At 41.7% G+C, this 26,198-nt stretch overlaps 1 long non-coding RNA gene across 1 annotated transcript in view; it reads left to right on the forward strand.

Annotated features, from left to right (window-relative positions):
- LOC105087696 (uncharacterized) overlaps window positions 1-22,943 on the forward strand; it is a 33,207-nt gene extending 10,264 nt beyond the window's left edge. The window contains exons 3-4 of the long non-coding RNA XR_004138241.2: window positions 21,203-21,252; window positions 22,642-22,943. This is a non-coding gene — a long non-coding RNA (uncharacterized LOC105087696). The remainder of the gene's footprint in view (window positions 1-21,202; window positions 21,253-22,641) is intronic.
- The last annotated feature ends 3,255 nt before the right edge of the window (window positions 22,944-26,198 follow it).

Below are 26,198 nucleotides of genomic sequence, written 5' to 3' on the forward strand. Positions count from 1 at the left end.
CCTCCAACTGGGCATGCGTGCTGGGTGACCTTTTGAACTGTAGGGGTCTGTAGCCCAATTACGCCTGCGCAGAACAAAGATTAGGGCACCTTTTTCCAATCTCCTTTCCCCACGCCCCCCCATGCCGCAAAAGCCCAGCTGCTTCATTCCTCATCCCATAAATACCCGGGCCCCTGGCCTTCGGTGGGGGGAAGTTTAGTTGTTCTGTCCTTCTGTCTCTTTATTTGGCTCCCTTGCTGCGAGTAACTTACTCTGCCTCAAAATCCTGGCGTCTCAGCATCCTGGCTTGCTGTGTTTAGGGCAAAACAGATCTGGTTCTGTTGCAGGTGCTCTCCAAACAGAGCACCATCATCAGCTCAAACTGAATCTGAAGTTCTCTAAGAGTAGTCTTTTGTCAGATACCTACGTGCAGGAGGGCAGGTATGGGGTAATAGATGCCTGACTACTGGTACGGAAGGGAATGGTGGGGGGAAAATGGAAGGAGGCTTGTCAGAAGCTTTGCCTCCTGTAAGATACTGAGGTGTTATAAGGAAGGTAAAATAATTTCTCTGAATTCATGGGTTTTGAACTCAAAACTTAGAGTCCAAGCTCACCTATGAGACAGGCCTATAAGTCAAGAGACAAGACATTAGGGTGAGAAGTAGTAACTTAATTTGGAAAGCTAGCAGACCAAGAAGATGGCAGGCTGGTGTCCTGTCTTAATTCGGGGTGGAGTTAAGGCTTCTCTTATGCTGAAGAAAAAGGGGGAAGTGAAAGGGTGAAGGCAGGCTTGCAGACTTCTTGGAGCCACCTGGCCTTCAAGGAAACATCACATTCTTTGTTCTTGCTCACGTAGGCAGAATCACAAAGCTGCAAAAATTCAAGTTGTTAGCAGTTTCTACTCAATCTCTCTTCTCTCTGCTTATTCTAAGGAGTTCTAGGCTAAAAGTGAACTTACCTACAAGTAACGGCCATAACTAACCCAGGACCACGGGATGGGAACTTTCTAAAGGAAACTTAACTTATTTGAACACAGCAACATTTCTCTAACTCTCGACGTGCAGGGCTAAAGTAACAGAATGCATGGGCTAAAGAATGATGGAGGCTGTTTCAACAGGGTTGGTTCTGTTCTTCCTCTGTTAATACAACCATGAAAGAAGTGAAGGTTTAAGCCAGAAAAACAGTTGTCAGCACTAGGATAAAGCTGAACACTGGGATAAAACAAAACCGCCAATGCAAGTTCTCAGATTTAAATCAGCAGTCTCAGACAAATCCTGCAAATCAAGAATGAGGGAATGGTGGGGAATTCTTAAGCATAGGTGACTAACCTGTTTACAGAGAGAAAAGTGAAGATAAAGGGGCAAGTTGTGGGGCTTAATGATTTCTACCATACGTGTGATGGCTTACCAAATAAGCGTTCACAAATCAAGTCTTAGCTCTACAGTATCAGAAGCCCTTGCTATTTAATGAGCCCTTCTGTGACTCTCTTGTAATGTGACTCACTGGCTACCACGGGAACAGGGGAGGCAGCATCTCGGGAAGAGTGGGATTGTTAGGCAGTTAAATAGGAATGAGTACTGGGCAGGGGGGGAAGGAGCGACCCAGAAAATAATACGCCTGTGCTCAGGATAAGGGGCTCCAAAAACTTTCTCTAAGTGAGGGCCAGCAAAGAAGCCAGCTAGGATTAAGCGCTGCAGCTGTGAGATAGAGAAGAACCTGGCTTAACTGCACCCAATGCTCATCATACTGTAATTAACATTGCAGTTTGAGCCCCTCCCGTAGGTTTCTCTGTTTGCGTTATGGACAACCTGCACAAAAGGGATGGGCATACCTGAGCTGCAATTCCAAAACTGAGGCAAAAGTGATCCTGCCTACATTATCACAGCTCGTGTGAAATGCTAGAGAAAACTTTGGGGTGGGGGGAAGTGTAGTACAGCCCAACAAAGGGAGGGGGTGCTTATCTGTAAAACGCAGATAATTCTGACCTCAGCCCCCACAGAGATTAACTCTACTGGTTATCAAGTTCAAATTTATATTTTCCGATGAAAAGATATGCCTACAAGTGCAGGGGTTGCTTTCCCACAGTTTCTTGTCTCTTATTGATCTGAGAGCATCAGACATTCACTCGTGTTGTTTGGGGGCAGTGCTGGCCCCAGGCAATGGTTGCCACAGAATGAAATTAATTACATGGGAATCATCTTTAGAGTTTTGACTGTCTTCTTAATCTCACCCAGGACACCTGAAAGGGAGCCCCAGATCTACTTTGAAATTCAGAAGTGACCTTTGCTTATCTGGTTTCTCAGCTTCTCTTTGTGTGAGAGCCCTTAAAAACTGGCAGGCACCCTGGCTTTTAACTTGTGTCACAATTGCTGCTGATCATTAACCCCCTGGCTGCCCGGCTTGTCTGGCCTGCAAAGTGACTGCAATTACTAGAGATAAATGGCCATCTATTAGATTGTAAACCATTAGGCTGCAAGCTCTTAAGGGTAAAGACCACGGCTACTAACTTCAGAACTGCCAGCATACGTGTTCTTAGGAAGCATTTGTTGCTGAAAATAAAAACATTCTTAGTTAGCACTGTATAGTTTACAAAGTATTTTCATGTACACCATCAATCAATTTTGGTCAAGCCCCCTCAGAATGTTACCTGTTAAAGATGTCAACTGTACCTGCTGACATTCGTTTAAAACTTAATTTTTATAACTCATATGTGAACAAAATCTGTTGGAATCGTGGTTCTCAATTCTGGCTACATGTTAGAAGTGTAACTGAGCAGGACCCTATGGGGCCTTCCTGGGATAGACCACCCCGTGTACTCTGCCTGCCTCCTGTTTGCAGAAAACTTTAGCCTCCTAGGCTTCTTCCTCAAGTTCCAAAGAGCAGATTTAATCAGAAGTAAGAAAATGCAGAAACAAAGGAAAACAGTCAAGCAAGACAAAAAAAATAGTTTAGCCATTAAACAAAGTCCCCAGGACATTTTCAAGGGCTATTGATCATATTCCGAGCCATAGCTTTGAGCTGTTTTGCAGATACTGAAACCCCCACCAGGTGGAGGAAGCTAACTTCATGCTGACCACGAGCACATAGATCCCAGATCGGTTGGAACCAGAAGGTTGATAATGTTGATTCCCAGTTACCTCACCACCAACCAATAGAAAGAATGTCCACGAGCCTGGTCATATACCCTGAAACCGTCTCCCTCACCCTGTCTTTAAAAACCTTTCCCTGAAAGCCAGCTGAGAGTTTAGGTCTTGCGTTAGCTGCCCACACTGCCTGCTTGGCCCTGCAGGAAAGGCTGCACTTCATTCCCTCACCACAAGCCAGTATCCGTAGACTGGCCTTGCTGCACGCAGCTGAGCGGACCCAGGTTTGGCTCTGTAACAAAAGCACCTGGGGAATTAGAAATACAGTGCCTGGGCCTCCCCCTCAGTCCAACTGAATCAAAACAATGTTAGTTTTAAGCTGTCTGGTGGTTCAAATGTGCAGCCAGTGCCTGCTATCCTAGAAAGACCACGGTCAAAATAGCAGAAAACTGTGCTAGGCTCATTTCTGCCACCACCAAGGAGCTGTGAACCATGGATGCGTATGAAAAGGGGATTCTCTGTCCCAAACTATTCATTCAGAAGCAGTTCCTCTGACTGTTCTTTTAGTCATAGTCAAAGAACGACAATACCCCCAGCCCCATGCAGAAGCCAGGAATATAGGTACATACATCCCACTGTCTCACCTGCCATTGTCCCCATCCCCTGGGCACCTCTCCCAGTCATTAGAGAACGAGGATCCAGGCTTTTCTGTGGGAAATAATGTAAGCATAGGAGGCAGGCTGGCTGAATTAGGGTGTGAGACTGGATTGTATTTTATCTGCTGCAATATCGGTTTAAGGAGACAGGTGCTTTATGAGAAGAAACCCACATTGGCTACCTGAGGAATTTCCCTGCAAGAGGCTGCCATTGCTCTAGTTCCAGCTGGGTATTCCGTAACTACCTCGTTCTGAAGTGTGCAGACTTGGACAACTATCCTGCCTTCCCCAGATGCACATGAGACTGGCTTCTAACTCACAGCGGGCCGGGCACGCTAAGCTGGCTGCATTCTGGGGGCAGGTGGTCAGGGCTCCCTGGTATCCAGGAAACCTACTAATAACCAGGAGTTTGCTTGGTAAACATTATGAGATGCCCTCTGTCCCGGAACCCTTGAGTTTTGTACAGTCATGGCCAAGTCAAAAACAACCGTGTCTGATATGCATAAAGATCACATTATAGAACCAATTTACCAAGCCAGCAGCAGATTTCTCATCTGACAGAGGCCAGCCAGCCTCTCCTCAGGGCGTTCCAGCAATCCCACGGCTGAGGAAATCATGTTTGCTGTTAATATAAGTGTCAGTAGGTGAAAATGGGTTAGGTCTTAAATGCTGAACATCACGTTTCCCTTACAGATTTAAAAAATTCACAGAAGTATTTAAAAAGTATTCACATGTATTTGATATAATAGACAGCCCTTACGTTGCCTACTTTCTTTCAGTTCCTAAAATGCAAATTACATGTCCCTGACAACTGTTGATCAACCACATAACGTGTTTATCCTCACTCTCTGGGTTTCCTTGCTTCCGACCATCTGAGTAACCATTTTCAGGCAAGAACTTTCAATTCCTATGTTGCTACTGACCTGCCATAGCTGGAAAAATGTCACTGAAAAGTGTCGCATGTAAACGAGTGAAAATATCTAAATGTCTTCAGGTTAGGGGCCGTGATGATTCATGAATTTTTCAGAGAGTGATTCCGTGAAAAGTCGCTGTAAGTTAACGCTGTGGGAGGAAGCAGTTTTAATCTGAGCTAAAGTTTGGATTCTTGTTGGATTGGGATTGTTTTCCTGAATAAGAGGGTCCACTGGAATAAATGGGGCTAACTAGTTGTCATAGTGATTTTTATTTCCATGATCTTAGTGTTCCAGAACCCAGGTGCTGTGCTTCTTGTGAACACCAAGCAGGGCCTTGTTGGGGTTAAATGAGCTCACCTGTAAAGCAGGATGCCTGGCCCTGTATGAATAGCAAGTGTCACATCAACACCAACAGTCGTCACTGCGTCATGACTGCAATCATGACTTATTACTCATCCAGTCCCTTTCTCATCTGCAGAATGAAGCACTGTCTCAAGAGCTGAAATTCTATGATTTATATCAATGAAATGAAGCCAAGTTTCCCTAGTGAGATTATCCGGTTCATCAATTCGTGGTTCTATCATTGGGACAAAACACCAAAGCAGATGTCTCTGACATATACTGAGAGAACATTCCAGTATCTGTTTCTCAAGGTCACTCAGGCAAACGGAGAGTGATGGCAGGGCCATATTGAGCAGGTCAGGTGATCTCTACAGCGAGATTTTAGCCAAAGACTTTATAGGGTGTGGAGAAGAGCGGAATCAGGGCTGTAACGCAGGGGGGAGGCTCTGGAGAGGGGAACCGCTGAGCCGAGGAAGGACCGGCTGCACAGTGGAGGAAGGCTCTCGGTTCCTAGCCACAGGCATGGGTGAGACTGAGGACAGGGTCAGCTGAAGGAGCACCGGCACAATAGCTGGTTCAGCTGATCAACGGTCCTGGAGGGGCCACGGGGGAAGTTTCCCACGGGAAACTGTAAGCAGGGAGACACTGCTGTGTACGGGGTGCTGGAGGCCAAACCATGAGGCAGGGGCCCAGGATTCCAAAACAGATAGAAGAAGGAATATTCATCAGACATGACAGCAGGGGAGGGCAAGAGGTCCTGCTGAGCAGGATGGTATGGTGGGCGGTGCAGCGGGGCATGGACTTGGGGGGCTCGTAAGCCTCCCGGATGCAGAGCCACTGGGAGCACCCGGCCAGCTTCACCTTGGGCGGCCCTGGGTTTGAAGGAAACACGAGCTTCAAGTGCGGCATCTTCAGACACAGCGAGTTACCTACCCCGCCTTACACGATGTGTTACCCGGTAGTTCACTCGCAGAAATCCACAGCAACATGCTGCCTTGAATGTGTCCCATCTAGTCAGCCTGCAGACACCTCTTCCAGAAAGAGAATTCAGTTGTAAGGAACTCGGGGCACTGTTGGGTGGAAGGAAGAAAAAGTCTTAAAACAGGCTGACTGGGTTTCAGTCCTGAACCCACCCACACCCCCGTTTTGCTGCTTGAATTAGCTGATTTAACCTCTCTGAAAAACGGCTTTCTCTTCTGTAAAAATAGGAGTAATAAGGCAGCCTGTAAGGCTGTTGTTAGAACGAGAGAGAATGCATGGAAAGTGACCAGAACAATGGGACGTGGGCTTTTCCCCATTTTAAAAATACATATATTAATAGTCATACTTGGTAATAATAAAACAATAATTTTCATATGAATATCAGCTTTAGAGTTTAACTTTCTAACTTCATTTCAAGTTGATCAGATCTTTAAAATCAACTGATTTATGGCATCACCTGGAGACCATAATTTCCACCTGTGGCTTTTCTGTTGTGCAGAAGCACATGACCGTTTCCCTTATTTTTTTATTAGACTTCTCAAGTTTCATCTCTTTAGTAGGGAAGAACTAGCTTTTAAAAGTCTTCTTATGCTTTATAATTGTAAAAAGTATGTCTTAGTTTCTGTACATTTTAGAGACCATGAAAAAGCTTAAAATTGAAGTCTCTGTAAATTTTTTCTTTCTCATTTGAACCCCCAACTATGAAATGACTTAACATATGAATGGGGCCAAACTCCCTTAGGAGCCTGAGAAACTGTCATTCCTCCATGTCTTGGTCCCCGCTTATCTCTCCCCTATAATCTACTCCATCCGAAAAACATGATACATAAACCTATAAACGCACTGGGATTAAAATTATTTTTGTACACAGGCTCCCACACCCTCCTCCTGAGGCTCATTGGACTGGCTTTTTCTGTGCCCTGTTTTCCTCCCTCCAACCTCAAAGGAGGATCCTGCCATTGCCAAACTCATTTTTAAGGACTTTGTGGGGCAGAATTATGAGGAGGATTGGCAGGATAAAAGAATGGAACGTTCTCATGGAGCTTGGCGGTGGAGATTGCTGAAGTCTGAGCAGCAGGGTGTGTGCAGAGGAGCAGACGGGAGAGGAAGGGGGTGTTGTGAAGAAACCCATAAATTTCTTGCAACTCATGTTTGTTCCAGAAATGAAAGTAAAGCCTTGCTGTTACTTGGAAATTAATTTTTGATGGCTGGGTTGTAGTCGTAGGACTGTGTCATTATTCTGAGACTGAACCATGTGGGTCATAATTTTCCTAATTAGTTTTAATAAGGTTATATAAATTCAAATGAGAGTAAGCCACAATCACAAAAGCCACTTGGAGAGATGGTTGGATGTTAATATCACCTACAGAGACCTGGATTAGAGAGACAGCTTAGGTCTGTGGTTCCCAAATCTTAGGATACATGAGACTCATTTATTAAAATGCCAACTCTTGAACCCCATCCCAGGTAGTTTTGATGCTTTGTTGGGGTGGGAGGAGGTCTAGGAAGCCACATATTTCATTGTCCCCTCGTGATTCTGATGCAGAGTTTATGAACTCCACTCTGGCTCAAGGCCAAGAAGTGTCAGACTTCTCCGGACAGTTCTACGTGCCACGGGGGCTCCTGTAATTCAACCACACAAGTATAAACGGTGTTCCCTTGGGTCGCCCCAGAGAAAAGTCTTGGACATTCTCTATTGCATGCTTCGTGTCACATTTGCAGATGGCTCACCTTCTCTGTGGCTCTTCAATCTCCCCCTCCCATCCTTGAAACTTATAGATTAACTGAAGACAAGAATTGTTTTCTTCTGTTTTACAGAATAAGCGTTTACTTTAAAACCCTCTCCAACACAAGCTATTAAATTACCTTTGCCAGAGTTGTTTTTGCCAATGCAAATTTCTACAGAATCTTGATAGAACGATAATTGGAAAGAAGAGTTGGCTGAGGACTGTAAGGATTAATTTGCTGACTGCATACCAGGATGCTGCAGTGAAAACAGGAAATGTTTTGCTTGCAGGAGTTTTTGAAAGAGGTTGCATTTGTCCAAGTAGAAAGATTTCCTCATCCATAATCGAACTTTGGCTGTAGCCAGGTTGTCCATTTTTAAACCACACAATGAAAATATTTATGCTCATCTCCTGGTGGGGTTTGCCCAGAGCTTTCAGAGCCTGGATTGGAAGGTGTTAGGACCACCCACCCACTGTGCCTCATTATAAAATACCAAATATTCTAAGGAAAACATTGCTTAATCTAGCCTATTGCCATTCATCATGCAAGTGGCACTGAAAACTGTGACCACTGAAGTGGGACTCATAATGTGAAACGAGTCATCATGAAATATACAGTTTAACGGATGCACTGGAGTATCAAGTTTCCAACAAGCCAGCTCAGTCTTCGCAGAGAGGATGTTTTTGTGACTTTTTGGTAAGTATGCACAATAACCACACATGAAGTGATTGTCTTGTTTGGTCAGCCCTGGAGACGCAGGAGTAAGACCTCGGAGCAGATGTACCCGTGGTTAGATACCGTTCCACCCAGCTTACATCCTCCAAACCTGCCAGTCCCGTTTCTGAGAAATAGTGGTTGTGTCCCACCAAATCTGGAGATATGATATCCTGACATCATCTTAAACTTCATCTCTATAATAATGTATTTCCTCACCTCAGCCATAGCTGTACTAGGAATTAAGAAGGTGGAGTGGTTGTGAGCAGTAGGAAAAAAAGATGGAGAAAACTTCCTTCAGGAGCCTTCAACCAGACTCTCATCTGTTAGCAGAAGTCTTATCTCTTATAACACATAAATTATTGATAGAGTAAAGATTCCTGTTGTAAGAAACAAAAATCTAATACCCAAAGGTAGTGAAATGATTTTTAAATATTTTCGCACTTTATTTCTGACTATCCACATTGTAGAAAATTTTAATGTATGATACATTATGAGGGCAATGCTATAAGATTTACACACTGGCTTCCAATATCTGAGAGACTGCAGTTGTCTTCAAAAAAACCAAAACCAAAACCAAAACCAAGCCATTAACCAGCCAAACAGGCTTTGCTCTACATCCAGAACTGCAGATAGTTCCTCAGTTGTTTTTGTTATAAACTCGGTTGAACTAGACTCCAAAGCTTAAGTTTGACTCAAATCAAACACGTATTACTTTAGACCTATAAGCCTAAAGCCCTTTATCTTCAAGGGAAAGGTGTACTTATGTCACATCCTGTTTTGTGAATAGGACTTGACATCCCAAATATTTTAAAGAGAATGCAGGAAATGGTGTGTTTTCCTGGGCTGAATGTGCTGCTACTGGCAGCCAAGCCACGTGGGAGAATGGCAGGGGGCAGGTCACCCGCTCCCCAGAGCTGGCCGCCTTTTTAATACAGTTGAGCTTTCGGCTGAGCAAGGTTTGACCTGTATGATTCTTAAGAATGAATGACCCAGGCTGTTTCTGTTTCAACTGAGAATATTTTATCGATTTCAAACGGGATGATGGGACCTACCTACACTTGTAACCCTTCAACAACCTTTCCTAAGATTGAATGTGACAAAATCTTTGTAAAAAAGCTCATCAGTTTTGATTCATAACTGAACATGATGCTGTTAAAAGGAATCCTGGAGAATAGCCATCCAAAAACTTCAACCAGTTTTTCTAAAATAGAGTACAGAATTCAGCTATCTGATCTATTTCCCTTCAGTTAAAAAATTGGTATTTGGACTTCTCCACGAGTAGAGGACACAGCCTGAAGGGGTCCAGGAGAAAAAAGCCCCTTTTGGGTGCTTAGTGGTGAGGACTTAGCCTTCCATCATGGCATGTGGGAATCTTTTTTTTTTTTTTTTTTTTTGGTCGTAAGAAGTAGATATTTTCTCTAAAAAGGTACTCACGTATTTGTTTAAAATTACTTGTATCTATACACTTTACCCATGTATTTTTTTTTTAAATAAAGTGCCAGGGCAAAGTTTTATGCCAAAATACTGTGGGTTGTGTTTAAATTGTACTCAAGGTCCTGCTTATGAATGATGACTTCTCAAATAAAAAATAATTGGTCTTCTTAAATATTTATTTCCCTTTCCACCTTGCTTTCCATCAAATGGATTTGCTGACTTTTCAGAGTTTATTGCTGCTGTAAATCTAGTAGCACAAGGGAAAAAAAATGAAGTAAAAATTAAAATGTTATTTTAAGCTGTATGTTGTTGATGGAAATGGTTCTACTGACAAAAGAGAACTACTGAACAATCCTCATGGTCAGTGAAGTAGTAAAATACCCTTTGCAGGACATCATGTAGTTAATTCAGTCTTCCTGTGGAGCTTGTGACGGTCCTCCACGTGGCCGGCTGTTCTCGGGATGCACGTCTGGAATGGCTGAGGAAATGTATGGTTCACTATCCTGTTGGTTACTGAGTGTATGGCTGCATAGCTTCCATGTGCCATCCACTCTCAGGTGTACAAATTTAACAGTATTTAGATGAAAAATGAAATAAATGTGATGTTCTAAAACAACTTATCTTTTTCCTCTGCCTTGGTGCAGAAAGTCTTGTGGGGAGCAGCTAAAATACAAGGTTGTTTATATAGCAAGAGACATGGACTCAGAATAAAGGTACCTGAGGAGCTAATCTTTCTGGGAGCTTGACTGAAGTATTTCTCATAAATTGCTCAGGGATATCAGATCCTTTTCATCTCTAAAGTTCAAGGAGTTCCTTTATAAATATTACCCTCTACCCATCTACCAATGGAGTGAGGATAGTTTTAACCATGGTATGAGATAAAATGGATCCCAGAGCACAAGAAGTTAAGTGGGACACTGTACCTAAATAATGAAGTAAGATTAACATTATGAGTGCAGTACACTGAATTTGCAACTCAGAATCAGATGTCCTTAGAAATGATCTGATCCAAATTTTCATTTATAGATGAAAGGAGCTGAGTCACAAACATAATGCCTGGAATAAATGTTAGCAAAACTGCAAGGGAAAATCAATGGGTAGAACTACAATTAGAATGAAATATTGTAACAAATGGACAAAGCTGTGATCTACAAATATACTTTCTATGTAATGGCAAGTAAGAAAACCAAAACAAAACCCCAGCAAGGTAAGGAATAATACAGACTTTATAAGTTCTCTTAACACTTGATAACGCTGCATTAAAATGGAATTCAGCCCAGGTATTAAGAGATCTGAAGGAAGGACTAAATTGTAGGCAGGTTTTACAAAGGAAGTAGTTACATTTTAATTGTACTTGAAGAGCATGAAATGGTCAAGATGAAGGTTTTGGAGAAGGATTATTGGAGATAATTTCTTGTGAGAGCCCTCATGTCAATAGCATGGGGCTTTAAGGAGACCACTGAGATGTGGGTGTACAGTGCAGTTTAGGGAACACTGTACCGTGTTCCAGTGTTTGAATCCCACCTGAGAAATCTAAAGCAGACCATGCAGTGGAGCAGAGGGATGAAGTTTAGGATGTATCTGCATTCCTGGCATCTGTTGGGAAGCTTGGGTTTTTCCACGAATCAGCTATGGGCCATGGTTGAGGCAGCTGGCATAGAGTTGTCTTGGATCATGTTTGGTGAAGGAAAGAGACCTCAGAAGAAAGATGAAGGCAGACCTGGAGAGGTTCTCACCTATTTTGCACTTGATCTCTCCCAGGGGACATTTGGCCAATTCCTGAGACATTTGGTTGTCAAGCGGAGAGGGAGGAGGGTGTGGAGCTACCACTATCTATTGTTTGGAGACCAGGGGTGTTACTAAACATTCTACAATGTACAGAACATTGGAGAACAAGAAAGAATTGCCTGGCCCAAAATATCAGTTGTGCAAGTGTTTCAAAACCAGACTTGGAGCCTCAAGGGCTCAGCTGGAATCAAAAGTCATGATTCATGACTAGGGAGTTCAGGAGCATCTCAGTCATTAAAAAAAAAAAAAAGTGGGTGGGTAGGAGGCTCAGAGAAAGAGTGGTCTTTATTTTTTTTTTTTAACATTTTTTATTGATTTATAATCATTTTACAATGTTGTGTCAAATTCCAGTGTTCAGCACAATTTTTCAGTTATTCATGGACATATACACACTTATTGTCACATTTTTTTCTCTGTGAGTTATCATAACATTTTGTGTATATTTCCCTGTGCTATACAGTGTAGTCTATTCTACAATTTTGAAATCCCAGTCTATCCCTTCCCACCCTCCACCCCCCTGGTAACCACAAGTCTGTATTCTCTGTCTGTGAGTCTATTTCTGTCCTTTATTAACACTTTGTTTTTGTTTGTTTTTGTTTTTGTTTTTGTTTTTGTTTTTTAGATTCCACATATGAGCGATCTCATATGGTATTTTTCTTTCTCTTTCTGGCTTACTTCACTTAGAATGACATTCTCCAGGAGCATCCGTGTTGCTGCAAATGGCATTATGTTGTCGGTTTTTATGGCTGAGTAGTATTCCATTGTATAAATATACCACATCTTCTTTATCCAGTCACCTGTTGATGGACATTTAGGCTGTTTCCATGTTTTGGCTATTGTAAATAGTGCTGCTATGAACATTGGGGTGCAGGTGTCATCCTGAAGTAGATTTCCTTCTGGATACAAGCCCAGGAGTGGGATTCCTGGGTCATATGGTAAGTCTATTCCTAGTCTTTTGAGGAATCTCCACACTGTTTTCCATAGTGGCTGCACCAGACTGCATTCCCACCAGCAGTGTAGGAGGGTTCCCCTTTCTCCACAGCCTCTCCAGCATTTGTCATTTGTGGATTTTTGAATGACGGCCATTCTGACTGGTGTGAGGTGATACCTCATTGTAGTTTTGATTTGCATTTCTCTGATAATTAGTGATATTGAGCATTTTTTCATGTGCTTTTTGATCATTTGTATGTCTTCCTTGGAGAATTGCTTGTTTAGGTCTTCTGCCCATTTTTGGATTGGGCTGTTTATTTTTTTCTTATTGAGTCATATGAGCTGCTTATATATTCTGGAGATCAAGCCTTTGTCGGTTTCACTTGCAAAAATTTTCTCCCATTCCATAGGTTTTCTTCTTGTTTTATTTCTGGTTTCCTTTGCTGTGCAGAAGCTTGTAAGTTTCATTAGGTCCCATTTGTTTATTCTTGCTTTTATTTCTTCTAGGAGAAAATTTTTGACATGTATGTCAGATAATGTTTTGCCTATGTTTTCCTCTAGGAGGTTTATTGTATCTTGTCTTATGTTTAAGTCTTTAATCCATTTTGAGTTGATTTTTGTATATGGTGTAAGGGAGTGTTCTAGCTTCATTGTTTTACATGCTGCTGTCCAGTTTTCCCAACACCATTTGCTGAAGAGACTGTCTTTATTCCAATGTATATTCTTGCCTCCTTTGTCAAAGATGAGTTGACCAAAAGTTTGTGGGTTCATTTCTGGGCTCTCTATTCTGTTCCATTGGTCTATATGTCTGTTTTGGTACCAATACCATGCTGTCTTGATGACTGTAGCTCTATAGTATTGTCTGAAGTCTGGGAGAGTTATTCCTCCAGCCTCTTTCTTTCTCTTCAGTAATGCTTTGGCAATTCTAGGTCTTTGATGGTTCCATATGAATTTTATTATGATTTTTTCTAGTTCTGTGAAATATGTCCTGGGTAATTGGATAGGGATTGCATTAAATCTGTAGATTGCCTTGGACAGTGTGACCATTTTAACAATATTGATTCTTCCAATCCAAGAGCATGGAATATCTTTCCATTTTTTTTAGTCTTCTTTAATTTCCTTCATCAATGGTTTATAGTTTTCTGTGTATAATTCTTTCACCTCCTTGGTTAGATTTATTCCCAGATATTTTATTACTTTGGGTGCTATTTTAAAGGGGATTGTTTCTTTACTTTCTTCTTCTGTTGATTTATTGTTAGTGTAAAGAAATGCAACTGATTTTTGAACGTTAATTTTGTAACCTGCTACCTTGCTGAATTCTTCAATCAGCTCTAGTAGCTTTTGTGTGGACCTTTTAGGGTTTTCTATATATAGTAACGTCATCAGCATATAATGACACTTTTACCTCTTCTTTTCCAATTTGGATCCCTTTTATTTCTTTCTCTTGCCTGACTGCTGTGGCTAGGACTTCCAGGACTATGTTGAATAGGAGTGGTGATAGTGGGCATCCTTGTCTTGTCCCAGATTTTAGTGGGAAGCTTTTGAGTTTTTCACCGTTGAGTACTATGCTGGCTGTAGGTTTGTCATATATAGCTTTTATTATGTTGAGATATATGTTCCCTCTATACCCACTTTGGCGAGAGTTTTTACCATAAATGGGTGTTGAATTTTATCAAATGCTTTTTCTGCATCAATTGAGATGATCATGTGGTTTTTGTCCTTTCTCTTGTTGATGTGATGTATTACACTGATTGATTTGCGTATGTTGAACCAGCCTTGTGTCCCTGGGATGAACCCCACTTGGTCATGATGTATAATCTTTTTTATGTGTTGTTGGATTCTATTTGCTAAAATTTTGGTGAGGATTTTGGCGTCTATGTTCATCAAAGAGTGGTCTTTAAACATCAGCCATCCACAGAGCTCTGAAACTAGGTAATCATGACCACACCTGCCAAGTCAGGGCTCTCCTGCTCCCCTTATCTCACCTACCTCCTCCCCTTTTCTCTCCTACCTGCTCCTGCTCACATTCAGGGGTCAGAGAAGGGCTCAGCAAAATGAGGGAAAAGAGTAGATGTACTCAGTGAGGGAGGGAGGAAGGAAGGAAGGAAACAAGCCACAGCCCCTTGCCCATCCCTCCACATGCTGCTTATACAAGAAGAGGGAAAATACAGGGCACACTGACAACTCCCTCCCTCCTTTCCACTCAGTCTTTCACTCTCACTTACTGCCTGGAGTTGGGTGATGGACAAATTCTAGAAATTTCATAATCTCTTATGACATATGCATGTAGTCTAGTATCTCTTCAGGATGTGGGAACACTGGATGTCCAGCTGAATTTCCTAGGCTTTGGGGGCCTCTGCCAAGACATTGAGAAACCTTAAAAATTTCCATCTAATAGGATGCTTACATGTCTGTAACTGTTACTGAGTATTAAGTGCGAGATCTCAGCTTTCTAAGGCCAAGAGTGGTGCTTTGTTGCTGTTAATTATGATTAATCCCTGGATTCAGGATTAGTAATGCTTGGGAAGCAGTGAGAGAGAGTTGTATTTGACTGTGCCTCTAATGGAAATAATTTGTCAACCGTTCTCCTAATGATTCATTCACATTCAATCAAGAAAGTTATGTTCAAATTCTCAGATGACTAGTCCATTCTCTCTCCCTCTCTTTTATTATGAATTTCTACATCAGATTTGGGTTATTTAATTGGATCACCTGGGGCAGGGGTAGGTGAGGTGGAAGGATGGTTAAATCTTCCCTCTAGGAATGCTGGGAATGTCATTTTTCCTGCATCCCCCGACGGCTTTTATGATGAAAAGATGTGGGCAGAGTGTGAGAAATTCAGTGTCCTTCCAAGGCATGCGTGTCTGTCTTCCCAGTTGATCACTCTGCAAGAGGGTACAAAAAATCAAAGGTGACAGCAGCAGAAGCCAGAGAGAAAGCATTAGGTGCTTACAGAACATCCTTTCATGTTCATCATAAGATCAGAGACAGTCACTCTAAAGTTGAGGACACTGTCCGTTGCCTGGGTCCAGAATTCTTATGACAGTGACCGCTATGATTTTTTTTTCTTCAGTGGGCTCTTAGGATCTTTTGTTACTTAGAATGTAGACTAGATCCCTTAGTGCTGTACAAAATAAAACTTCAGACTGTATTCAGTTCACTTAACTTCCAAGCCTCATTACCCAGAAATGACATAGAATCTTGTTTTTAACAACTGGAACAGGTTTCATATGTCAGTTTTGCTAAACATTTCCCCCAACTCTGTCACACTGGGGTAGAAATGTCACAAAATGAATTTGCTTCTGGAAAAGTTGAACTCTGATTTAATTTTTCTTTGCGGGTTATGTAAGCCCTCAATGGCCAGCAAACCTGAGTCCTGAAGAATTTACCAAATTGGTGTTTCATTAGATCCACGTAAATGGGGACAGTGAATTAGCTACTTACCCTGCACTCGCTTTTCTTACAGAGCAGGAGTAGTGGGGAGGGGGGGTTGCCATTCAGACAAAAGCATGAACACTTCAAGCAAACCTTGCTTGTGATCTTATTGCAACTTTGTAATTTGATCCGTGCATACAATTCAATTGAGTAAATATTTATTGATCATATTTATATTTAATGCACAGTGGTTGACACCTTGGGATATATAAAGAAGAGTAAAGGGAGATAAAAGGAAAAAATGGGCAAATATGAGAAGAGGGATCTTCTGTTCGCTCTGGGATATGTGCTAGTAATGAATTCCTTTCTACTGGATCTTTCTCATCAGCCTACGAATAAACTTAAGTTTTCCCTACGATAGAAAAATCCTTCCTTCAAATATGCCATCTTCTATCAGATTTTTCCTTCCCTTTGACTATACATTTCTGGGAAGTGTTGTCCATACTCGCTTCCATTTCTGCTTTCTCTCCTTTTCTACATTTCTGCTCATTTCTCCATCTTCTTCTGCCCTAAAACCTGGGTTCCTGTTTATCTCAGAAGCTACACTTCTTCAGAGGCAGCAGTGAGGAGGGAAGACAGACATTCCAAGAGGAGGGAGAGTGCTTACACCAAGCGGTTGTAATCTGTAAACTGGCAGGTGGGCGTATTGATTTGAGATTGAGGGAGCATATCCAGGAATGGTCCTTGAAAAACAAAAAGTTTGGAATTATGGAATACATGCTGTTAGTAAGAGATTAAAAAGGGAGTAGGGGAGGGGAGGGGATGGGAGCCATGGTTGTCACCAATCTGCAGAATGAATCTGCATGTCATGGGTCACTTCTTGTCGTGGACACTAGAAGGCAGTAGAGACCCATGCTGAGTGTGGCAGTCTGCATTAGTCTAATGTGGCCGCTTGGCCTGGCAGGATGTGATGAGGAGGCCGGGAAGTTCAAATAAAATCATCACTATGAATGAACCAAACCTTGGACAAGAGTATAATTCTCTGAAAAACAATTTGGAAATGTATCAAGAGCATCGATCTTCCTCTTAAGGAAGATCTGCCTCATGTCAGTCTCAAGTCAGTATGTTCACTTACTTGTTTACCAAGACCAAAGCCATTTGGTGTGTTATCATCCATGTTTAGGTCTACATGGATAGAGAATAAAGTAAGTCTGTTCAGGTGAAAGCTTGCAAGGAACGGATTCAGACTACCCACAGTTGGTCAGGAAGCTAAGTGAAACTAGAAAAGAACCAGAAAAACAGAGAGAGTAGGGCCTGTTGAAGGCAGTAGAAACCTCATTTGGAATATGCACCTGAAAATAATGATCATCAAACAGGAGAAATGCTGGAGGTTTTACTCGGTTTTGTTTTCATTTTTAATCTTAGCATTGCTGCGGGTGGCAGGAATTGGAGTAGAGAGGATATACCCACTCAACCCAGGCGCGAACCATTGATCAAAGGGTGAGAATTCTGGAAGTAGACAGAACACCAGGGATGTTTAAGACGTAGCATCATAAGTGAATTCCAAAAGGAAGGGTCAAGACTGAAAAGTCTCTCTGGATCCTGCTTCTAGTGCTGGTGGTGGGGGAAGAGGAAAAGTGACTTCTTGTAGAGAAGGGTGAGATGGCAGTTTCCTTAAGAGGCTCAGTTTGAGGAGACAGATGACATGTTCCAGAAAACAAGAAAATGGTGCAAGACTTTTCCTGTCTATGCAGTTTCCCCAAGAACAAAGTGTAAGAGACCAATAAAATGGGGAATGTGGTTGGAAGGAGCCAGAAAATAGAGCCTGGTTGAAAAAGGATGCGAATCTGCAAGAGAGACGGTGTTGGGCTGAGGCAGTGACTGAGGTTACCTACACTAGGGAGATGAGCTCTTCGACCTGCAGGAATATGTCAGGAGAGAAGGCATGCCTGGTGGTTTCTGGAATAGCTTACAGAACTAATCACACAAATCGCTTCCCTGATACAAAAACTTGTAATTTAAGAAAATATGTATCACTGGCTTTTAACAAGTGAAGACATCAAATAAACTAGTTGCATTTTGACATAACAATGAACCACTGTTTCTTGGCAAGTGCAGATACAGAATTAAAACTAATAAAATTTGTTTTTATATGGAAACCACTGGAAGCTATTATCTCATCAAGGGACTTCAGAGTCATTCCATGTATCAAGAAAAAGATGCTAAAATTGTACTACTGGACAAAGACAGCCCAGTGCCCCAGAGGCCAAGGAAGGGAAAGAAATGAAGACGTAGAGGGTTGATATTTGCAGAAGGGTAAAAGGATTTCTGCCTGTATTTGACAGAGAATGAGATGCTTCACTCACACATAAAGGGGAAGTTCGCATCACAGAGGAGGCTGTCTATTCACATTTGTATAAGCCTAAGTATACAGACCTCAAATAATTCTTTTATTATCATTGTTATAAAAAAATCAGTGTTGGTAGAAATAGAGATGTTCAAGTAGGTGCATCAGAATAGTGTTGCTATGTGCCAACATTTTTTTCCATCTCTCAAAATAAAAAGCAAGCATACCGTTGGTATCCAATGATCCAAATGAATACTGAGACCAAAGATAAAGAAGACCCCAGCACACCAAGATGCAACCAGAAACACTTCAGGAACATACATGAAAATCCCAAATGGGCTGCAAATAATTTGTGTAAGAATGACCAACATCAGATCTGCTGAAACAGAAAAATGCACAACAGCTATGAATTCTTCTATATGTAATCATCGTGGTAGTTAGCAAATCAAAGAAGATTAATCGAAAGAGGGGTGTAGGATAAAAGCTAGGAAAGTTAAAAAAAAATCAAGAGCTATAAACTTCACGAAGGAAGTACTACTTCTGTGCTCTGTACTTTGGTATTTCCTGTGCTCTCACACTTCCTGGCACACAGTAGGTGCTCTGTAAATAGTTGTAAAGTGAATGAGTGTCTGACAAGAAGATGTCGTATGAAAAGCAAAGGAAGAAGTAAAGAAGAAACAAGCAAAGTGTGCAATGCTGTATGCAGGAAGAAAGGCAGCTAGGAGGTTCACATAGGCTCGCACGTGCATCGCAGACTTCATAAAATAGGAACACGGATCGATTAGCACAAGTTAATTACCAGTGGAAAGTAGATCTGGGGGCCCGGAGAGGTAATAGGGGATTCTTTCTTTTCATTACATCTTTTGTGTAGTGTTTGATTTTTTTTTTTAATCACTGTTATAATTTAGCAAGTTAGTTTTATTTTCACATTACGAACAAAAGCATCCAGGAAGGAGATCTTGAAGAGAATCACAAGGACAGAAAATTAAAGCGCAATGTTCAATATTATTGAAGAGTGACAACAGAAGACCACAAGACAAGTCCAGGTAAATGACTAAGCACAGAATTCTGCAGCCTTTTCTCCGGGAAGCGCTCGGCCTGCTCCCCTGCACCGCTTTGGGGTTGTTCTTGGCATGATTTTGGAAGATTTATAGGTGCTCTTCACCACCTCAAGTGCAGAAAGTGTCCAGGCAGGTTTAACAAAGTGCCAAGTAGCCCAGGGACAAAGGCAAGCTAAATGGCTCATAATAATAAAACGTGAAAGTGAAAAGAGACAGAACAAGGCCAGAGAGGAAAGGACAGAGGGTGGTTATTGAGCAGATATTCGGGGTAAAAGAAAACAGGGCCAGAACATAAAGGTATTTTATGGAGCACCTAACCAGAAAGACTGCAACACTGTGGATCAAACTGGGGACCTGGGAACGACCAGATCTGAGGGAATCCAGTTTCCTTACAGAAGGGAGGGGACTGCGGCTGCCCACGCTCCGCCACACAATGCTGCTAAATGCGGCTAGCGCTACCTTGCCCTTGAATACAAAGCTTGTTGTTTAAAATCCTGCACCCTCCCTTGAAAATCTGGTCGTTCTCATTTCCCAGGACTCCCCATTTTCATCTTTCGTCACTTCCTAGCCCCAGCATAAATTTTCATAAAGTTTTAATTTAAAAGACTTACAAAGAATTGACAAACAATTCCTTTTAGACAGGCTCTTTGCTAACCAGGCTGACTTCTTTGGAGCAAAAAATGCTCATGTGGGCATGCACAGTAAATTCTGGCTTTTTGAAAGGAGGGAGTAATTTTTTGGTGACGTTATAAAGACATTTAAGATGTTAATGAGAAGGAATCCATGATTGAGAGATATTCAACAAAAGAACCAGATCACAAAAACAAGATGAAAGCTAATATTCGTGGGTAGTGGTTCTATCACCAGTAAAACTGAACCTGGTGGTGATCAATGGAAAAGCACCCATGACACCGAACTTCAGAGTCCCCAGGAGGCGAGAATATTCACCAACAGAACAAGCAGCCCTAAATAATGCAGATACAAGTTGTGTGCATATTTCATATAATGTATAAAAATTCTTAAATTTCTGAATGATACCCCAAAAAGATTGAAATGTTTTTAAGGATAAAACAAAACAAACAAATCATTTTTGGTCTTTGAGTCCCACGATCTCCAGCCCAACCACCTCTTGTCTTTGGCTCTCTGCTAGTAGATCTTTTGATGGGAAATTTCTGGACTTGCACAGGCCATCTTTTCTAGGGAGACCCAGAAACCACCCTTTTAATTTGTTGGGACATAACTCGATAGACAACTTAAAGAGGATTAGGAAGCAGCATTTAAAAACAATGGATACAGGAAAGCAATTCATCAGCATGGGTTTTCTGAGCCCCTCCCACCTTCACTGCTCTGTAGCTGGCTGGACTGGTGGCAGCCGTGCCTTGCAGGATGTGGCACTTGTAATGACGGCTTAATAAATGTTTGATGAATAAATGAACAAATGGAGTGAGGAAAACTTCCAAATAAGTATGTCAGACAGAAATAGTAAGCATGACAAGTTGCTACAGGTAGAGGTTGGCTTACTTTGGAAAAGAGGTGTGTGTGTGGGTGGGTGTGGGGGTGTGTGTGTGTGTGTGTGTATGTGAATAGTTATTTAATGGGAAAAAATGAATATGCAGAATTCACAGACATTTTGAAAAATGTGGTAAAACAGCAGCGAATTCCATCTTTAAGTTGGTAAGAGTAACTCTGAAGTTCCTATCACAAGAGGAAAAATTTATAACTATGTGAGGGAATGGGTGTTAACTTACATACTAATTATCTTACAATGTCTATGTATCAAATGATCATGTTGTACATCTTAAATTAATACAGTATGTCAATTATATCTCAATTTAGAAAATGTTTTATTTTCTCTTTTCCACCTCAGCAACGGCACTCCAGCCCCTTCGGATGCAGCTTCTCTCCTCGCCAGGAGCGGTAATGAGGAAGTGTTGTCGTAACTGGTCAAAACCGACTTCAGCTCCCCTGTCTCCACTCTTGCTTCTCTTTTTGGTCGTGCTGAGCCACTAGAAATTTGAAAAATCTTTTGGGAATTTAGCAGCTGTGTTTTCCCTTTGTAAAGGATGGTTATTCTTTTGTTATTTATGACACCCTCCCCCCGCTGCCGCCCTACCACCATTGCCTCCATGCGACCCTCCCCGCCCACACACGCAACCCTCCTTTGTATTTTCAGGTTTTCCTACCTCACTTTGGTTTATTCCATGGTTGCCTTTTCCCTGGGATTCTAATCCTACCTGCTGTTAGCTGGGGTTTTGCACAGACTTCTTTGGCATAAGGAAAACAAGAAACAAAGATTAGATTTCTCTCAAAAAACACACATTTTTGTATTTTTCCATGGAAACCGAAAAGTATCTTATGAGAATGTGACTTTATGCTTACTGATATTTGAGTCACTGCTGTGGTGTTGTAGATATGTCTATTTGTTTTAGATCTTTATCTATTAACGCACAGGTGCAGTATAACACTTGATTTCAGTTCCTGCTGACTTTCTGCCGCAGGTGCACGTTTTCTAGCTACTCAACGTACTTCACTTGTCCTTGGCTAACCTCCCACCAAGCCACAAACCCTATGAAGTACAACCTCCTTGAGATCAGGAAATGCATCTGTACCTTTCGACTTGAATACACCCATAATTATAATCCAAATGGTTTAGTCAACCCCACCCCCATCACCCCAAAATGTTGTCTTGTGGGATGAGGTTAGTGGAAAACATCATGGCCAGAACACGAGGGTAAAAGCTGATAGTTTTATAGCACTGGACTGGTCAGCGTAGGCCTAATGCTTAAGTTAAGGGGACAAAATTAGGAATCAAAAATCAGAAGAGGAGAGGAGAACTAGTGACCAGTCATTACACATGGAATGAATGAATGTTTAACCTTTTGCACAGCTTTGGAGTGTCCTTGGAATTATTTCCTCAGAGAGCAGAATATTAAAAACAGCCTTGCAAAACAGTCATTTCCTTCTGATCTTAGAAATCTGCAATCTTCATACTCCTATGACTTGGTCATACCTTCAAAATTTAAGGTCAAATAATCAACATTGTGTCGAGGTACAAACGTACATGTGAACAGATGCATTGCCTGATGTTCTCGGCTCAAGATGAAAATAGATGTATTCATCACCTTTATTTTCACGAGCAATCTTACCATTGAATGCTTTTCTATATAAGGAATTGAGAGTCTGGTAGAGATGAAAAGTTATCAAAGGACTATCAGTAAAAGTACCAGTGAATATACTGTGTATGCTCGTGAGTGGTATAGACAAAGCCTCTTGATAATTGTTCTTTCATTTTTTTTTTTCTGGGAGAACTGACTTTAAAATGTAGAAGAATTAGCAATGGCACAGAAAAAGATCAAGGTCTTCTGAAGACTGGAAACGCTGAAGCGCTTGGAAAGAATGTGCTGAGAGTAATCAGTGCCAGGAAGCTACCAGACACAGGAGCGAGGCTTCCAAACTCCCTGACGAGGCTGCTTTAGGGAAGGGGGAATGAAGTGGCTGCGGGAAAGCATTACCCAACTTTCAGAGGACACAAAACTTTCAGTGGAGAAGTGTGACTTTCTGTACATACCTGCTGTTGATCTCAGGTTTTTATGATAATTTGTATCTGGTTATGAATACCTCACTTACCTGAAGTCGCATAGAGACTTCCATGAAGATGCTAGACAGAAGCATTGTTGCTTCTGTTTATGTATTCTGCTCGCTCTCTGCAGATTAGAACGTGATGATTAAACTGAAGTTTTGCCTCCATATCTATCAGTTCACAATAGAACTCGCATGTGTGTTTCCTTGCCCACGTTAATGAGTCTGCATCTTGAAACAGAGCTGGATTCTCCGGGCAGTGTCTCCCCAGTTTAGCATTCTTCTCAGATTAAACATGCATTTGGCAAATGCGTTCACTGCCTCTTGGCTCTTGTTGCATCTGTATGTTATAAATGACTGAGTTCTGGTCTGTTAAGAAACTTTTTTTTTTCTGCCCTTCTTTCTCATTCCTTACCCTGAATCCTGTCTTGAATCAGTAATAATGTTCTGCTCCAAAGGAAAAGTCTTAAAGTATGTAGTAAAAGGAGAAAATTTCTGGCTGGGCAACCAGAATGTTTCCATCAGATTTGTTATAAATCGGGGTCCAGTTGTGCATGAAAATGCAATGCATCATCTGTAATTATTATGCCAGTTGGAAGTTTGATCAGAACAGCAGACAGCCGGGCTATGCAACAACAAGCACTTGACATTTTAAACGGTCCTGACATTATAGCTCTGACATTTCATTTTTTATATCCTTTCCCCAAAATGAAATGATGAATGGGATCTCTTGATGGGCTAGAACTTTTTAAGTTTTGGGTTCTGTATCACAGGCCCATTAGTTCCTTCTGTCAACACAAGGCTTTCTCATGGAAACACAGTGGAAGTCGAAGAGCAGATATGAACTATCTTTATGTTAAGAGCTTCCTAATTATGTTTTCATAGTCAGGTTTGTGTTAAAAACACACAACTGAAAATGTGAAGAAAGACCTGGACTGTCCCTGTCTCCCACACAGTTACAGATATGGATAAAGTATAGATAGAGGTACACATGGCAGTAGAAATGAAATACAAATGGAGGTGGAAAAGTTGTAGATGAATGGATTGATGAAGAGACAGATGGAGGTAGTATAAATGGAGGTGGAAATATTCTAGGATTTTCCAAAAGGTTTTGAGATCTACAAAGTACATAATATACGTTGAAATAAAATTATCACAAAGTAAGGTGAGAAAAATCATTGCAGGCGTAATACCACAAAGTTCTTCTCATTTGCCAAAGATGGGCTACCCATTGGACTCCGAGCTTCCTAGCAGTAGAATTGAAAAGGGAAACATCATTACAGTCTCGCCCCAGCAACAGCCTAATCCTGGCAGTGGTAGTTGATTTCACTCTCTCCCCACATTCCTCTGAGGTACACCATGTCCTTTCCACATAAAACTGGGTTCCAGATCCCCCTTCCAAAATTCTGTGTTCTGCTAATCTCAACCTCTTCCCTTTGTTTCTCCAGCCTAGAATGGTAGCTGCTCCTTGACATTTCTGGGTTACTTTGGTGTCTTCCCTTTGCTTTTTCTGTCCTCCAGTGTCTTTTTAACCAATTCCTGGTACTAAATTTTCTCTGTTAAAGTAACTAGTGTTCTGTTCCCCTGACTGGATCCTGACTAGTACTGGACCCTGACTGACTTAAGGGTCAATTCTCTTTAAGGCAGGAAACCCACTCCCCCCTCTCCCTGTATGTACTGAGCACTTACCCTGGAATCGTGCCGAGTGGGCTGTTGAATACTAACAGCCCAGTGATGTGGCTGTTATCTCCACTTTATGTCTGGTAGCTGAGACTCAAAGAACTGATGTCATTTCCCCAGATTATTGCCTGATAGTATCACCTGCTATGGGCTGAACCTAACAGGGAAACAACTGTGGTAACAGAGCAATGTGGTCAGCAGGGTACCAGCCCAGCATCACAGAGTGGAATATGGAAGGATGGGTTTGGAGTTGAGGGTTTATAGATTAATTAGCAGCACAGGTAGAATAAATGGGCTGAGCCAAGTAGACAACTTGAGGACACTTCCCCACCCACAGACACCGTAATAAGAGCATCCAAGCTCTGCTTGATCCCAGGCGCCATCTCCCACTGGATGCTTTGAACCCTGTCGTTCTCATCTGGCCTCCCCAGGCTCCAGTTACCTGTGGCCTCTTACCTGGACCTTCCTCCTCCACTCATCACCCCCTTTGGTGCCATAACTGGTTTGTTTAGTTTGCCAGGTTTGGTTTCAGTTTTTTTGTTTTTTGTTTTTTGTTTTTTTTTCCCTGGATGCTGCCTCTTAGATTTCTAAGCTCTGTTCCATCTCTGTACCCAATGCTCACTCCAGGTCAACCTCTTCTCAAGTTGACATGGGAGAGAGATAAGAGCAGTACTCCCTTCCTTTTCCAAAGGAAGCTTATCTGTAAGAAGGGCAGGCCGGCCCACATAACACACACAGCAGCTTCTTAGGAACATGGCTGGTGGTTGAAGTACGTGAAGATGTTAGTTGTTTGTCATAAGAAAGCAAATCACATAATGATGTCTACCTCATAGTTTTGCTGACGGTGGTCCTAAGAAGGAGATAAGCTGAAATTCAAGTACAGAAGAATTTAGATTAAATCATGGATAGGTAAGGGAGAAAAAGAGGCTGGAAAAACAGAGCCTTGTTCTTCAAGTTTCCATCTCTAAGGTCACATCTCCCCAAAGTCATGTTCTTCTCCATGTTGTCTTCTGCAGCTTAGCATCGTGATCCTGAGTCCGAGGAAACAGTCCTAACTGAAATATGAAGTCATGATACTTCAATGAACTAAATATTTTAAAGTAAATTTAAATTCCTCCTTTAGATGATAAGCTCTAAGTAGAGCCTTCTGCACAGTGATTTTTTTTTAATTTTACAGTTTTCTGAATTAATTGGAATTCGTGTGTTTCCCCCTAATGGTTTAACAGTAAACTTTCAGGCAAGGGATTCCATGACAAATGGGTGGGTGAAGAAGTTCAACTTTAATTAATTTCTGAGACTGTCATTCCCACTTACCAAAGGGCAGTAAGCCAGCCAGAATCATAACTGTCTAATGAGATCCTAGATCTTCTGATGTATCTTCCTCTTTTTTCTTTAACAATTCTTTGATGCTTTGAAAAAAAGAATACTATTTTTTAAGGAAAGATGAAAGGGAAAATATTAAAGGGTCTAATAATGTTTACCTTATAAAAATAACCCCTCCCCTTTAAAAACGGAGGCTAAAGTCATTTGACTCCCATCCCTCTATATAGTTGAAGATGCACCGGAAAGAAGATGGCCTTATCCTCTGGCCCAAAATATCGAGA

Source organism: Camelus dromedarius, chromosome 2, assembly GCF_036321535.1.
Source record: "Camelus dromedarius isolate mCamDro1 chromosome 2, mCamDro1.pat, whole genome shotgun sequence".
NCBI classification, from domain to species: domain Eukaryota; kingdom Metazoa; phylum Chordata; class Mammalia; order Artiodactyla; family Camelidae; genus Camelus; species Camelus dromedarius.